General features: G+C 36.1%; 1 protein-coding gene across 21 annotated transcripts in view; it reads right to left on the bottom strand.

Moving 5' to 3' along the window:
• Bnc2 (basonuclin 2) overlaps window positions 1-17,384 on the bottom strand; it is a 428,651-nt gene that overhangs the window by 67,967 nt on the left and 343,300 nt on the right. The window lies entirely within an intron of this gene.

The following is a 17,384-nucleotide window of genomic DNA, read 5'->3' on the forward strand; positions in this document are numbered from 1 at the left end:
TTTGGGAAGTATTATCAATAATAGGTCACTTAAAAAATTGTTCTCAAATTAATGTTGACAAACTGCACAAGATTGGAGAATTCTAGTACTTTACACTATTTATTCATGTCTAAATTCTAGGTTCTGTTTACAGTAACCAAAGGTGGCAACCTCAGTGGTACATTACAATTATGGTTTATGTCAGAAGTCAGCTTAGCACTCTAGTGAATACAATCACCATACTTAAAAAAAAATTAAAGGGACTGGCTAACCACGAAGGTTTGAAGAAGTGCACATGTATATGTTTTAAGTATAAAATGCTTGAAATATGTGGTTTGTTTTAGTAAAAATTCAACATTGGTTCTGCTGTTTGAGAATAACAGGGATTTTCTACTAAATATAGTTTTCTAAAAGCATTGCAAGCACAGTTTAAGAGTTAACTTGAATATGTATTTAGTTGGCATATTATAAAGGTGTTCCTGCTGAGATGTGTGGACCATTGAGGCTCATGACATTTCACTATCCGTGTTAGGAATGTACATCCTGTAATGTGCATCAATAACTAGCTAAAGCTGCACCCACTGGCAGCTCCCAATTGCTATCCAAAGAGTCTATTATTACAGGTAGTAAGCATCATTGTAAGTCAGTCCTAGGAAACTGCTGTTAAAAATCTTTATGAGTAATCTGAAATGGTGTATCATAAGTCAGCTTAATATGTAGATACATTTTTTCACAAGTATTAATAAGGATATATTCTTTATCATTAATATAAATAACATACAATGCGATTACAAGAAAAACACTCACAAGTGATCATCTATACTACATAATACAAGGCAGATTTAAAGCTCCCTTGTTCTTCTTTTATCTCACTTTTATTCAAAAATTTCAGAGAGAGAATTGTGAGCTATTAAGCTCCTTTGTTTTCATCTAAGTCCTATTTTGAAGACAAAAAATGCACACAGAGAAAGCCCTCATTACCAATTACTCTGATATAGGTAAGTGAGACCACTGACCTGATTCTCAGAAAGTACATGAACACTGAGGTCTTCTAAATACCCTTTCCTAGCTAGGATAATCTAATGTTTTGTAGCATCAGAACAAGGTTTGTCTGCCTCATTTGAACATATCCAGATATAAGAAGTTAAAATACCTAAATTCAGAAGCCTGCATTAAAGTTCAGTACTACAACAAAAATACTTTGAATTTCTAATTAGGAGTGGAACAAATCCTTGTTCATTCAGAGCTTTCCTGTTTCATCTACTATAAAAAAGGAAGCATGCCAGGTAAACTCTAACAATGACTGGAATCTTGAGATGCCTCCAGCTCTACAGTGACATCTCCTTCCTTCCCCCTCCCCCCTCTTCTTCAGTTAATAAACATTTGAGACATGTATGCCTACCCTGTATTATGAACAAAGACTACAAACCGCAAAAGACTCTCAAGGAGCAAGGAGCATATGTGGTCTAATGGAAGAGTCAAGCTAACAAAGGGTACTTGGGTACTCCAACCACCCCCCCCCCCCACCTCGCGCTCTTATTCCCTGAAGACTTTCCAGCAGAGTTGACTCCTGAGACATACTGAAGAGGGAAACTGGTGAGGATGAGCCATCTAAGTAATGGCTGCAGTTCTGGTCAAGATTTGCCATGCCCAAAGAAGAGTTAAAATCTCCTTCAACCCACTAAAGATTCATTCATTAGCATAACCTTTCATAAAATGGAGAAAAGGAAGGAAGAGAATGCTGCAGATTCCAAGTGTGTGGAAAAGAGAGGTTTAGGAAGGCCTCAATAAGGTGGTGATAAAGAACTTTTATTTAAATTATTATGCAATTCTTAAAATAGTAACACACACACACACACACACACACATATGGTGCTGAAAATCGAACCCAGGGCTTCATGTTTTTAAGACAAGCACTCTACCACTAGACTATATTCCCAGCCCCTCCTACTTTACTTTCTATGGTAGAGGGAAACAAAAAAAAATCCACAGTCATGTTCTCAATTATTGTTTACATTTAAGGTAAAATAACATTACTTGTTCTGTTGCATAATAGACTCACTCTTATCCCAGAGATTATGTCATCAGCTCAGAGGATTTTAGCTTTGAAGGCCAAGAGATTATTGTAGACTCACTCAGACCTTATATTCAAGAACACCAGCATAGCGCTGCAAATATCCATCTGACTACCAACTTGGTTCCCAGGGACTCTACTTGTGCTCTGTCAAGAAAACAGGATCTGGTGCACCCAGAGGAGCAGTGCAGTGGTCATCCTGTATATTGCACAAAATGTCCAACCATAGTAGCAAACAGAACTACATAAACTTAGCTCAAGCTGTGGGGGCTAAAAACATGTGCTCTGGTTTTGTTTGCATCTTCCCAGATTTCCACAAAGGCTCAACATAGACTGTGCCATAATGGGCGGGGCCTATGAATCCACTGTAGGAAGAATCAGAGATTCATAAATGTATTATACTACAGTGGAGTAGTCAGGCTACTACCAAGATTAATTGCTTTCTTTTTAAACATAATGGCATCAGAACCCCATAATTTGCTGTTTTTTGTTAAGATAAAGTATTCAGTCTGCATCTCTCCCCTCCATAATGATTCTGTTTAGGATACATGCACAGTGAATAGTAGGTTTATTTCTTTAGAACTAGAATGGGACCATTAAAAATAGCATCATTATTGTGTCTACAACAAACATTCAAAAGAGCCCTAAATCGTGCTTAAGCACAATTACCTTAATGCCAGTTGAGATTTTATGATACAACTGTGAGGTAGTTTATTTTTAAGGCAGTTTAACCTGCCGGCTTCATTCCTAAGAATAGACTTAATTTAAGTTTTAAATCTAGAGCTCTCAATAAGATGATTAAGCTATGTTCAGCAGTTTCTTTAAATATTTAAGAGAATTTTCATCATCTAAATGTTTATGGCAACAACATAATCAGGTGTATTTTTTTTCTCTTGTTTATCAGGAATAGGAGATCCTTACCCTTCGCAAAAGTAAGAAATTGGTTGCCTCAGAGAGTGAAAAATTCTAGCAAGCTTTTTAGAATACTAGACACTGACGAGAAAACCATATTCTAAAATAGTTATTCAACTTGATGCCATAATTCACCAAATACCTGCAAAGTCACCAATATGAATGGCAGCTTGCATGGCTAATACCTAGAGGGGGTTTTCTTTTGAAGTGTATTTCCTCCACAAGGACCTAAGTTCTATCATCACATTGGCAGCCTCTCAGCATCTCAGCAGTAATGCCACTAACACTACATGAAATGTGCATGACATTCTGTTTCTGAAGAGAAAATAATTCACCAATTAGTCAGGCAATAGAGTGCAGCGCTCAGGAATCTGTGAACCCTGACTGGACACTGGTGCTATCTCATGCACAGCCATTACACAGCTGCCCTGATCTGATACAGGCTCTGGGCCATATGTCAGAAAAGATTTTCCTAGTCATCTCAAATGTGTGTGTGTGTGTGTGTGTGTGTGTGCGCGTGTGTGTGTGTTTCTCTAAACAACAACCCAAATCAGCTTAGCTCTACCACGTGAGCCACAGCTCCAATTGCAGCTCATTGGTGGTTACTTGGAGAGAAGAGTCTTAGGGACTGTCTTGCCACAGCTGGCCTTGAATCGCAGTTCACATATCTCAGTCTCTTGTGCAGTTAGGATTATGGGCACAAATCACAAGAGTGACTCCAAACCTACTTTTAAAATAATAATGAGAAAGGTATTCAATATCTTATTTATTAAAAAACATTTCTGTGAAGTAGATGTGGGTAATTATTATTCTGTCCATTTTAGATGATTAAAGTATAGCACCACGACTTTTGCTGATGTTAACCAGGCATCTTTATAAGCAAAAGAAGGTGCAATCCCACTTGACACATATGCAAATATTGCAAGTGCTCTAATTTCATCAATTTCTTTTGAACTTCACATATGTTGGCTGCTTATTATAGAAATAAAATATACAAAATAACAAAACAGATATGATCTCTGTTCTCACAGAGCTGGCATTATGATGGGGAGATGGTTATTAAACAAAGAGGGAATGTATAGAAAAACAAAATATAAAAGTGTCAGAAAGAGAAAAATCCAGAAGTCATTTAGATTAGGTGTTACTTAAGTTTGTAACTAAGTAGGAATTATCCAGGTGGAGAAGGGTAGGCTGAAAACACCTACCATGACACAAGACCTATGGTAGATTCCAAAAACAATAGCTATTCTGAAAAAAAGTTAGGCCTGTCACACCTGCAAACATGAAGGAAACATTAGACAAAATTTGGTTTTCTTCTCTGTGTCCTATTTTGAGCTATGATGTTTAGCACTGAACAAAAGCATACTTCTGATGGTAAAGAAATCGAATCCAGATCCAGGTCCAGCCCTGACTTCCAACTGACTTCCAATTCTGTGCTCCTATCCCTTGGATAAAATGAGTGTGCCTGTTGTTAGAGCACCTTTCTTGGGCTTTCTTTTTTCCCCTGGAAACCAAAACAAGAAGAAAAGAAAAATAAAGAAAAGAAAGAGAATATAAATAAAAGGTAAAGCAAAAAAAGAAGAAAAGCAAAATAAAAAAAAAGAAAGGGAAAAGACTAATAAAACATGAAGCTGGGTATTGACAAAGTAGAGTCTGAGGCCCAGAAACCAGCTTCTACCTCCTGCTAGGACCAGCCAACAGTTCCCAATTCTAGTCTAGCCCAGTGGTTGAAGTGCTATCTCAGTATTACTGTTTTCACTACTTTTCTAACCCTACTGTCCCCCTTATAAGAATATTCTTCTTCACTAAAATTCAAAATCCTAATCCTAAACCGAAATCTCCTCAACACAGGATTGATGTGCCTCATTAAGCCTACTCCCATCCTTGTTAACCTTGCCTGCTACCAAACCAGAGGTACTTAATGAGTATCCAATTGGCGTTTCATTACTTCTTTCATTCTTATGTAATACCTACATGTTTAGTTTTCTGAATGGATATACCTCTCTGCACTCAGGTGAAAGCTCACAGATGACAAGAACAAGAATTATTTTCTTTGATTCTTTCAGGGGTCTAAACCCAAAACAGATTTTCACAAGAATGAGATAAACATTTGCTGGGTTGTCTGATGTCCCACATCTAATAACTGTCATTAGTTTAACATCTATCTACATTATTATGTCTCTGCCAAGGATACTGCTATAAATCACGAAGGCAGGACAGAAGTAGAGAAGTTATTTTTTCTGTCAAGGCCATTTGGATATTTCTAGTACTATTCATGGGCCATACATAACCTGAATGTAGGCAGATGGCCTTCAACAGCCAATCAAAAGCATTTATGAGACTGTCCTGTCATGTACCAAGTAACTGAGGGCTTTGTTTTTATATGGTGCATGGTCCAGATATTCTCTTCCCCTGAAATATCATGTTTAGTTAGCTTAAACTACAGAACTATACTGTTCAAATCCCAGCTCCGTTATTTACCAGCTGGGTGACACTGAACTACTACTACTTCCCTAAACAATCTGTGCCTAATGCCCTTCTACGTGGGATAAACATAGTAATTACATTACATAGTATTGTGAGGACAGAGTGAGTAAATGTAAGTAAAGAGGTAGAACACTGTCTACAAGCATTTTCCAAAGTTTGCCATTGAGATTCTCTAAATGTGTACACTCTCAGAGTGGGAAGGGATGAGGAGGAGGTGGACAGAAGTAGAAAAAAGAAAGGGTACACAAAGAGGATAAGAAAAGAGGGGAGAGTGCTGTGTATAAAACAAGAAGTCCAATTAGCTTAAGGAAGCCTTATTTCCCCCCCCCCCCCAAATCTTAAGGAATAAGAAAAATAACCTCATGATTCCATGATGAAAACCATTCCTCAACACATCACTTGACCAATGATAATGATTTCATATTTTTAAAATATATAACCCTCTTAAAGTTTCTGATTTGTCAACAGTTTTCACCCTCACATTTTAAGATGGATACATAGATGGTTAAGTGTACACAGATGGATCCAAGGTTAATAAAACTTCAGATTCAGAGATGGTAAATGACTTAATTAGCATTAAGTAGCAAAGGTTTTAGTAGATCTAAAATCCCAAAATCTCATACTCTGCACAAACAGAGCTCACTTATCCTGGCACATTCAAAATCTAGGAAGCATGAAGAGGAGCCCTATAAACCTTCTTTCCATAACTGGCTGATCCATCAGAAATAGGGTGAATGGAAAAATAGATTTTTTTCCCCTTCCACTGTGCTGAATGTAAGCACCTTCAAAGGAAGGTCAGGAAGCTAAGGTCTATGTTGCCCTAACTACTGGTAAGGTTGTGGACTGCTGTAGATATTCACAGAAATCGTAATCTTTGATGCATTAATTGAATTGCTGAGGAAAAAGCAAAAGTAACTCTAAGGTATATAATTTTAATTTCATTTTAAAATGTATTTACTTGTCATGGTACTGTATGACTACATTTCCTAGAACATATTTTATATATTACCAGTCTCTGAAAACACTAAAGATTTCCCTGAAAAATGTTGCATACCCTATCTTTGGAGGAGAGGGGCTATATTTTTACAATAAGCATATTTAAAGATTCTGACAAATTTTGAGTAAGAAAATGAGGGACACTTCTTTAACCCAGGTTTTCCCAAGCTCATTTCACACCAATATTTTTAAAAACACAATACTTACTAATATCCCACACAATAAATGCTCTGGGAGTACCCTTAGAACACCATTTTAGACCATTTTCACATTTGTTTTACTTTGTCATTTTTCCTTCCTCTTATTTTTCCTTGGAGTGAAATATTACCTTGAAGATCACCATTGTGGACACCTAGTTTTCTGCTGAGATTTAGAGTCAAGCCCTACCATAGGTCATAAAAACAAGTACAAATACTAGACCAAGATATAAGCCAGAATTACAGGAAGCTTACATTTTGCCTAAAAACATAATGATGCTCTATTTCCCAAGATTTTTATTAACAGTGAGGTGGAAAGTCTTATTCTGAAAGGAGGGTCTATAAATTTGTATCCAGGCTCCCTCCCTGATGATGAGATGGGTTAATCCCACAGAGAGCAAAATGAAGTCATAAATATCAGAAGGTGGTTTCACGTGATTTCATGCAATGATCTAGTGCTTATACCATGCATATTTTAACACACTTTAGATTTATGGAATTGAGACTCAATTAATGAAACCTTACCAAGAAAGTACAGTTGAGAACTGCTATAAAAGTTAAATGAGTATCTGTTGCCCCAAGATAAATTTTTGTATGAAAAAGTTCAAGTTTCCAGATTGCTACAGAGAGTATGAGAAGAAAAAAAATAGAAAAGAAAGCAAGAGAAAAAAATTCTTAAAATATAATATATAAGGGTCCTGCCACATTTTTCCCTAAATATTACAACAACAACATTTCTAAGTAGCACTGGGTGTAATTAGAAATGAGGCTATTTTAAGGGTGACACTGAAAGTGAAATATTTTCTCCCTAAGGTCAAGCTCCATGATTATATGAAATACTTACCATACCCAATGATTGTACTGAATACAATCAGACAAATAAATGGACCCATGGTTATTCTAAATAATGCTCTACCAATTAATGTAATAAACATTTTTGTTTTTCTAAGGAAACATCTTTCTAAACATAGGGGCACAAGGCATTGAGAGGTAGATCATGTCCCATTCAACATCACAAAGTACTGTAACTGGATAGGAAATGGGTCTCTAGTCCTATGATAAAGTAATAAATTTAAGAAACAGCAGTGGGATCAAATTATCTGTACTAGAAAACAACAGTAATGACAAACAGCCCTCCCCCCCAAAAAAATCACTTTATTCATGACAATCTGGTAGAGTTGTCCTACATAACACATAGCAAATTATGGCAAGTTTTACTATCCTTGATATCTGTAGACATGACATTATTTTAGTTTTTATTTGTGACTACAATGTTATAAATGCATATGGCTATGTAACTATAAATTGAGAGCACCTTTATAAATATCTTAAGTGCTATTATTTGGCAATTAGGTGAGACTCTTCATATGCCAACACCACACAATTTTTAACCTGCCAATAAACCATTAATCATAGTTATGGTTATAGTTATTAAGTTCAAGAGGTTCCATCCAGGAAATATAGTTCAGTAAGAAAAATAACCTTGTAGTGAATCAGAAAATATATTTATTCTAGTCAAGAAATGAATGTGCCCTGATCTTGTAAACATACTTGGCACCTACAGACAAGTTAAAATCCATACGGAAAATTTGCCAGGTATTAGCAGCATCAATCACCTGCCCCTAATCATTCTCTCTCATTTCTCTAAATTATAGTTTCTCCGTATACAAAATGAAGACTATTTGCTTACACTGTATGTGGACATGCACATGAAGATAAATGACAAAACATGATTCCAAAATAAAAGCAGTTACTCATGTCTCTGAGAGTCAAACATCTTAGAGGTTTTAGGAATAACTTTCAATTTTGGACTATATGTAAAGTCCTAAAGTCCAGAAAGAAATGCCTTTTTCTTTAATAATTACAACTATTTCAAACTATTTCAAAATGCTTGGTGTGCTTCAGTGATACATTTTCTGTCAAGATGGCTTTATCAATAATAGTTTTACTACTTTCTGAATTCAGGTTAAAATTTAAAATCTTAAATTTCCTAAGCTATAAGAAAATTATAGATCCTTAAAATGTTGGGAGATCAATCAAAATCTGGTAAGTTTTAGATATTTCTAGATGCTTCATATAAAACTAAGGAAAAAGAAGAAGATTTCAACACTACAAATGTTTTCCAAACAGATAAAAAACAACAACCATTTCATGGTTACAGGCAGCTCAAAATTCAGGTAACTATTTTCTTTATAGAGTATCATCTTTGAAACCCTTTTAATGGGTAAAAGAGAGGACTAGATTTGAAATCCAATTCAATGTCACTTTGCTGTGAAGTTGGAGCAATACCATTAACCTTCCTCAGCCCTGTTTTCAGCAATAAAATGTGAAGAACTGAACTTATCTTCTAGACTCATTTAGAAAAATTACCTGAAATAAAGTGGGCAAACCCAAAGAACTCAGATACAATTGTAAATACCTAGTCAGTGCTATTCTGCCTTTGGATGGAAAATTATATCCAATGTCATGCTACTGAGATTTTCTAGTAACAGCACTGCTTAGGCCCCAACATGGACATTTTTTACCCTAATCTTTGTTTATAGAAGAAGTAAATAATCCAAACAAAGAACATTCCAGTATGCAGTGCTGATGGTTCCATGATAAGGCAGGGCCTGGCACCATCACAAGGACTGGCTATCTGTTAAGGTGAAAACACATAACTTTGATAATGAAGCTGTCTCCTGATTTATAGAAGCAAAGCTGTCTTAATTCTTGGCATTCAGAGCCAACTAGCACCTAGAGACAACTGTGCCTGGAGGAGAGGGGAACAGAATATGCAGCCAGGATTTAGAGAAAAGGGGGCGGGGGAGGTTCTTAGGCTAGAAAAAGCTAAAAACACTAAAAAAATATATTTTTGAAATTCTTAGAGAAAACTTTTAAAAAGAGAAAGTAGTCATAGCTACATTATAGACAAAAAGGTTATATTTTCTTCCCATAAATACACTCCTTAATCAAAGTGCCCAAAACTTTAATTAGTTAATTTGAATTGCATTTTAGCATTCATGATAGTATTAATGCTCCAAGCTGAACAACTTCATTTCTTCAGCTGTGTTTGTACTGTGAAATATACTACTACACTCGTTTCATCCAGTGCAGCCTCATTTTAGCACATTTGTAGCATGGTCAAAGGTACACAAAAGTCTCATTAACCACATTTACAATCTGTTTCAAAAATTCTGGAGGATTGCAGCAGAAATGCTTCCCCAAATAAACAGTGTAACTGTAGCTTTCTGGTAGCTCTTTTCACTTTCATTTCAAGAACTCAGTAAAAAAATAGACTCTGAAAAGCCAGTTATGAAACTGGCACAGGTACTGGTCCACAAAAGCTTTTAGAAATCTATCACAAGCTTTCCCCATTAAAAGTTAGAAGAAAGCAGAAAGTGTTTACCCTTTTAACAGTCAAATATAAGTTAAAAAATCACACTCTGAAGTTCACAAACTTCTTATGAGCTTAAGAAGTTTTTTGTAGCAAAGTCTCAGAAATATTAACACACAAGTAGACGGAGGCCACCCAATTGGCTCTGGAAAGGCCTCAAAAGACCTTCAGGAGGACAATCATCATTTATCAAGGGAAGTCCTGCCCATAACTAGCTTTATTTCTGGGACTGTTCTTAATCCCACACTTAAGACAAACTACTCTGTTGTTTCCTATGCATGTCCCAGGATTTTCTGCTCCTGTGCCATTTGGCAAGTTGAAATGAGACTTAAAAAATAATGAACTTGATAAAGCTCTTCTGAGCTGTTGGAACTTTCGGAACACATTTCACTTTCAAGAACTTTCCTATCGTTTTCTTTAAAGAGGTAGTGTTACTAGGTCTCACACTTGTTCAGTCGGCCTTCTTCCAGCCCTTTATCTTATGCAAAACAGCTGTCATGAATGAAATAAGTAGAGTACATTTACCAACATTTACATGCCAGTAAGTAGAAATTTATATGTTATGATTTGATGACTTCAGTGTAGAGGTAACCTAGAACAGAATACACTCAAGACAGGTGATTTCCTCTGAAAGAACTTAAAGAAAAATGAGACTTGTATCCTGGCACCTGAGGTATGAAGATGACATGGTGAGATTTAAATCTCATTTGAGGTGAGGCTTAAAATGTGATAAATATACACAGAGCAGAGAAGTAGAATCTGGGGTGAGGGAAGAAGGCAGAGAACATCCTGGGTATATTTATCCTACCTAAAAAAACAAAAGAAACAGTTTAGGAATTGTTTAGAGGGCTAGCTCAGAATGTGAAGGCCCTTAGGCATTAAGCACCCATCAGTATCTTTTGTTATGCGTATTTATGTGGAAACAATGTGTATGAAAAAATTAGACGACTTTCCTCAGAGATTCAGGTCAACACATACATGGACAGAAATAAAAACAGAATGGATAGTAGTTTGAAAGTATCAGTGTCTCTGATCATCAGTAAAAATCAGTGTTGTGCAAATGGGATTCAGTAAACTTCAGTGACAACATTCCAATATTTGGTATACATAAAAAGGCATTAAAATTAAAGTAGACTCCTCTGTGCATATCTATATCACCTATAAAATAAGAGGATGATAGTGAAAGCAACAGTTTTACTCTTAATTTAATGTAAGAACAAGTGCAAGTCACTAGCTTGGGTAAAAAGTATTATTTAGAATTCATACATCTTTTAAGTTCTTTACTAAAGCATGAGGTGTTAAAACTTGAGAAATATCTGATATGAAAAAATTGTCATCTGATCTGAAAAAGCACTAGTATTTTTATTTTAAATGGAACTCAAAAACTTAGTTATAAAATCGCTTATTACAGGAGAAATACGTAAAAACTCCTTTACATATTTCTAAGAAACAGAGGTGACCTGGATGAATTTTTCACGTGTAATGATCAGCTAACTGGTTTTTGTTTTGGTTTGGTTTGGTTTTTGCAATTACAGAAACTGAGTAGAGTCTGAGTAGAGTTTTGAGTTCCCTCCCCCCCTTTGGTATTAACTTAACACTCTGGTGTGTTTTCAGCTTTAAAACTATTTTTTCCACTGGTGTCTAACAAATGGCTCAAAAGACCTGTTTATGCCTAAGATATTGGAGGAACAGTTCAGGAACAATTCATCCTTGCAAGACTATGACTCATAATACACTGCCAAGGTCAAGGAGACCTCTGTTAGTCAAGGAAAAGCTAGTCACACATTCACGCAAGCTCCCTTAAGAGAAGCTGGCCTCAGTGCCCACTTTTCTTTTTCCACAGATCATCAATCATCTTTACATAAAAATATCCAACTTCCTTACTGGATGGAGAGCCTCCCGCTAGGCCTTCATCCTGGTTTCTTTTCTGCCTACTTGGTGCTTTGCCTAGTGGTGTAAAATAACTACCCCAAAAGAGACTTTCTTTTTGGTAAGGAAAGGAGAACAAAGAGATCTACTTAGCACCACTGTTAGGAAATTAAAGTTAGGAATAAAAGGCAGGAAGCACAGAGGTATCTGACCTCTTTTCATGCACTCTCTCTTCTTTCACTTGTTCTTGCATTCAGTATATTATCCACTAAGCCAGGAAAAGTCACTGCTCTGCCAAGGAAGAGCTCTGTATTGTATGCTTGCACTAGCACTTCAAATACAAGGTCTGAATCTTGTTAATTTATTTTTCCTAGGTTGGAAATCAATAGGTGTTAAGATTTCACAGATTTCTGAATCATTTCATTCTCCTCAAAGTATAACACATCACAGATTAGGGAAGGTGTACAGGAAATTCCAGGGAAATAAACTGACCTACAAACATTATCAAATTTTATCAATGAATGATGGATGGATTTCGTATGTGATTCATTGCCAGAGATAGTATTTCCTGCTAAAGTGAGGGAATTGTAAATTTCACTGGTTACTCAGCTTCACTTTGATTTTATCTGGGCAAAAAAAAAATCACTTTCTTTTAATATGATACTAATGTGAAGTTCTCATTAAATTACTTTTTTGAACCTATATCCACAGGCTGTAAGAAAACAGCCATTTGTTCCACCAAAGGAAGCAGAATAAAGGGCAAAACTAGGAACCACTAGCCACTTGGCTTCATTTAATACAAAAGCTTTTTCAGTAATGTTAACAGAGATCACTAAATTTAGTCTTACCCTGAACTACAGCAGCTGAAAAATCAAATTCTTTTACTGCTTTACTAAGGTGTTCCTGCATTGTACAAGTAGTACTGTTTCCTTGACATAAGCACAGGGATCACATTAAAGTCTTGGACTTATTATGTGTGTGGCAGCTAATGACGTTCTAAAACATTCACTTACAATTCTATCAAAATTGCTATCTATAAAAATCTCATTGTGATATTTATGATGCTAGTGCAAATATTCATAACAGAATCAAAGATTAATGTGGGACCTACTCTCATTTCTGTTTAAATCAATCTATTGATCTACTTACATGAGTGTGATTTGTGTATGTACACAAATACAGATATTTCATTTAAAAAATAACACTACGCTATCTTTCTCAGTATGTACATATTTTCTGTTTCCTTGAGTGAATGAAATGCTTAAAAGGCTGTTTGGATTATCACATTACTGATGTAATCTTCATGTTCTCAAACAGAAGATCAAAGAACTTTTTGAAACTCTGCTTCTTCAACATGTAGTAAATAAAACTCTGAGTAATTCTATAAATTGATGCCATTTAGATCACTAAAACTTCAGGAATAATAATTCTCAAGCTAACAAGTCATAATCTAACTAATAATATCCTTTTTCTGACTCAGTTGTATAACCTGTAAAATGGAATAGTGCTGACACAGAGAAGTACTGAAGGCTAATAAAGGTCCAAACAATCAAATAGAACCTGGATAACGATATAATTAAGTAAACAACTGGTTAAACTAACTTTCTGCATGATGACAAAGGCACAACCAATAAAAGTACTTTGTTGTTCTACTCTATATATTTATTTGTAGCGTTACTATGGGGAAGTGGCATAGCTTAATAAAACTTTGATGTTTTAAAGGTTTCTATAAAAAACTATTGAGAATAGTTTGATGTAGACATATCCTTGTATTTTTTACTAATAACCAAAATTATCCCAAGCATCACTGGTGAGTATATTTGCCTGGGAAAGGATAACACTGACATGAAGCATAAATTTCTTTACCTAAGATAAATCCTAAAATATAAATTGAATGTTGAGATAGGGAAGTAGATGACATAGATAGAGATGAAGATATGGTACCAGGAAGAAAACTAAAAATCTGGAATGTGTTTAAGCATCATCAGCCAGCAGGGGAAGTAACACTGATCACACAACAGCCAAATGATGAGTTACTATGATTGCTTTTGCTAAAAAGCCTGAGAATTACTATATTTCAAACTCATTTTCATGCTCCTTCAGTGCAAAGGAACAATGTACTTCTATTACAAAAGTGGCAGAAAGTGATAGCAGTGGTACAAAAACCCACTGGCAGTGTTTGAGTTTTGAACAGTCAATTGGAAGGATCACAAAAAGTAAAGATGGTATGGACATAGAGAACAGGAAGAACAAATGATGAAGAACAGTCAGAATCTTACACATTTCCATCACCTGATTTTCACACAGCCCTGATACTTACTTTAAAGAAGAAGAAGAAAGTACCAGTACTGGAAAGATTCTTAAAGCAGCTGTGTCCTAGTCATCAGTTATTTGTATCTTTCTCTAAAAACAAATTTATATGCTTACTTTCTTTGAGATGTTTTGAGGTAGTCTGAAAATCTCTCATGTCTTCCCACAAAGACAGATGAGCAAGGTTTGTTTCTTGTTTGAATTTTTCTAACGAACATTAATTTCTCTATTAGCAAATGATTCACCTTTGTCAGCCAAACCATTCATTTTTCATCACTGGATACACCTATCTTCTTGGTTTGATTAATTGGAAAATATTTAATTCTGAGTCTTGCTGTGCCAATTTATTGTCTCAGAGTATATTCTAGTTTTTGGAACTGGCAAAACTATTTGGAAGTTACAATGACCCAGAAAGGAACAGAAGGCAGGAAGAAACCTCCCTTTTACACACTGCTATCAGTACTGCTGGCTACTTGCAAGATTCTTGTGCCAATAGGACAATATCGTAAGTGTTAATATTGCAAGTGGAGGCAACATCCAGAGAGAATGAATGTCCCCAGCTGCACAGAGCAGAGAGTAAAGATCTGAGAGGAAATCACATCAGCTCTGGAAGCCGGCCGTCTGTGGCAGTCTGTGGCTGTCAGCAGTGTGCAGTGGAGCCGCATCAAAGCCGACTGGACTGTGACCTGAACGCTGCATACCCTGTGCCTGGTGAGAGAGGATCAATGGCTGTGTTTGCTGGGCTCTAGTCATCCCCTTGGCTAGGGAAAGCTATGTTGAAAGGCATGCTACAGGGCCTCTGGGCAGCCGGCAGCCTGGCATTAGCAGAATTTGTTATGCAGCTTGGCTGGAAAGTACACCAAGCACCAAAGCAGCCCTCACTTGTACCCCCCTCCACAGTTCTATCCCACCAACTCCCCTTTGGCTGTCTGTTTAGTGTCACTCAGTTGGGATGGATCCCGTTAAAGATCTGACGCTTAGTGAAGACTTGGAGGTGTCTGGAACGCCTGCCTCTAATCATAAACACCACAGCTGGCAATGATGTGGTCAAAAGAAAAAAAAAAAACACCTTGATCCAGTACACATTCTCTTTGATGTCTCCAGAGTGAGTTCACTGCCCAGAGAAAAAGGTATGGATTTAGGGGAAAAAAAAAAAAAACACTGAAAAAAAATCAAGCTTGACATTTTCAAATCATAACCACATGACTTTCAATTCCATACTTTTAATGTGTGTATTATGTGTATGTGTGTGTATATACACACACATATATATGTATGTATATGAAACTTTTTGTTCTAAGAAACTGAAAAGATGCATCTGACAATGATAACATGAAACAGGTTTGGAAGATAATGGTAGTTTGAGAGGAAAACACTCCCAAAAGGGAAGAAAAAAAAAAGTCAGCCTGCCACTACCAAAAAAGGAAGAAGCCTTCTGCCAAAGTTTGCAAACTTCAGTGACCTTAAGTAAGAGACTGTAGCTGATTCAAGAAAAAATGAAAACGTTTCAAAGACAGCAATCTCGAGCTGGTGCCATTGCTTCTAAGTGTCTCTTGCCCTCTAGCCTTTCAGGTGGCCTGGTAAACACACAACCACACTGGATTTCCAGCCTCAGGCCACAGGCTTCTAATGAATATTCAGCCACATTAACATGCATTTCTTTGTGTTGTTGGGGTTATTTTATGTGTCCACTTAAAAAAAAAATCCTACCAAGGCAGGGCTAGTAGGCCCCTGTGTAGTCTACTCCAGTACCTGTTCTGCACAATGTTTTGATGTTAACATGCCTCAACAACTGTGGAATATCTTTAAAAAATATATATATGTATATATGTAAACATACTCACCCTGTCTTCTACAAAAGTGAGTTAATCATATCAGTCACTAGCTCTTTCTGATACAAACTGAGAAAAGCATTGGTTGAGTGTCACTAACATCCAAACTACATAGCTGGGTGCCTGTATAAACAGTGTGAGAACTCTGCTTCTTTATTTCTCTCCAAAAGATGGTTCTTTCTAGTATACAGTCTTCATATACAAAAAAGTATAAAAAAGAAGCTCAGTTATATGAATGTGCTTCTTTTTCTTCTTCTTTTTTTTAAGTTTTTATTATAAAACTGATGTACAGAGAGGTTACAGTTTCATACGTTAGGCATTGGATACATTTCTTGTACTGTTTGTTACCTTGTCCCTCATACCCCCCTCCCCCCTCCCCCTATCCCCCTCTTCCCTCCCCCTATCCCCCTCTGAGGTGTTCAGTTCACTTACACCATACAGTTTTGCAAGTATTGCTTTTGTTGTTGTTTCTCTTAATTTACCCTTTGTCTCTCAATTTTGGTATTCCCTCTCAATTTCCTAATTCTTTTTCTTCTTATCTTAAAATCTAAAGTGATTTGCAAACAGAAATCTCATAAGGAGCTACTTACTAATTTATAGCTTTACCTTAAGAAAGGAAATAAAATATGTACTAACAGTTTTAGAATGCTAAATTTGCCCCCAAACTGCACGTTTATAAATCTTATTCCAACGTAGTATAAAATAGGTCTAATTCCAAATAAGGGAAATGATAATTAGATGCTTCTCTGGTTCTGTGGGAGGAAAAAAAAAGATAGCAAAATAGCTTCAGACTGGTCAGCTGCAGTGTCACATAAGTAATGTTTAGGTGACCTCTCTATAAATGTATATATGTATGTATATATGTATGTATGTATGTATGTATAAATGGAATGCAGCAGCAGCAAATGCCATAACAATATCCAGATGAAGTCAAAAAAGTTTGAATACTGCTGTATGCATTGAAATGCTATAATAAACCAAGGTTTTTCAGACTAACAAAATTCCCCCATAAGGATGGCAGTGTCTTAGATCCAGATAAGACTCAAATTTACTGAGGCCTATTTACTGCTGTCTGTTAAGGTTCTCTGTGTTAAGGAGTCAAGTAGCTGGTTGGAGCAACTTGGCTGGGTTCATAGCTAAGAAACCTCATAGGTTTGCACACCCCTATAAGGCAATGTCTTTCCTTCTTTTTATTTTTAGTTTTTGAGCACAAGCAGAAAATTAAATGTTAGTCAATCAAAAAACTATGCTAATATATATAAAAATATTGACATTTACTACAATATTTACCTTATTGCATTAAGGGTTTTGTGATACCTCATATTAGTAAAGCTCAGCCCAAAATTTTAGCC

Source organism: Perognathus longimembris, chromosome 1 (genome assembly GCF_023159225.1).
Source record: "Perognathus longimembris pacificus isolate PPM17 chromosome 1, ASM2315922v1, whole genome shotgun sequence".
In the NCBI taxonomy this organism is placed as follows: Eukaryota; Metazoa; Chordata; class Mammalia; order Rodentia; family Heteromyidae; genus Perognathus; species Perognathus longimembris.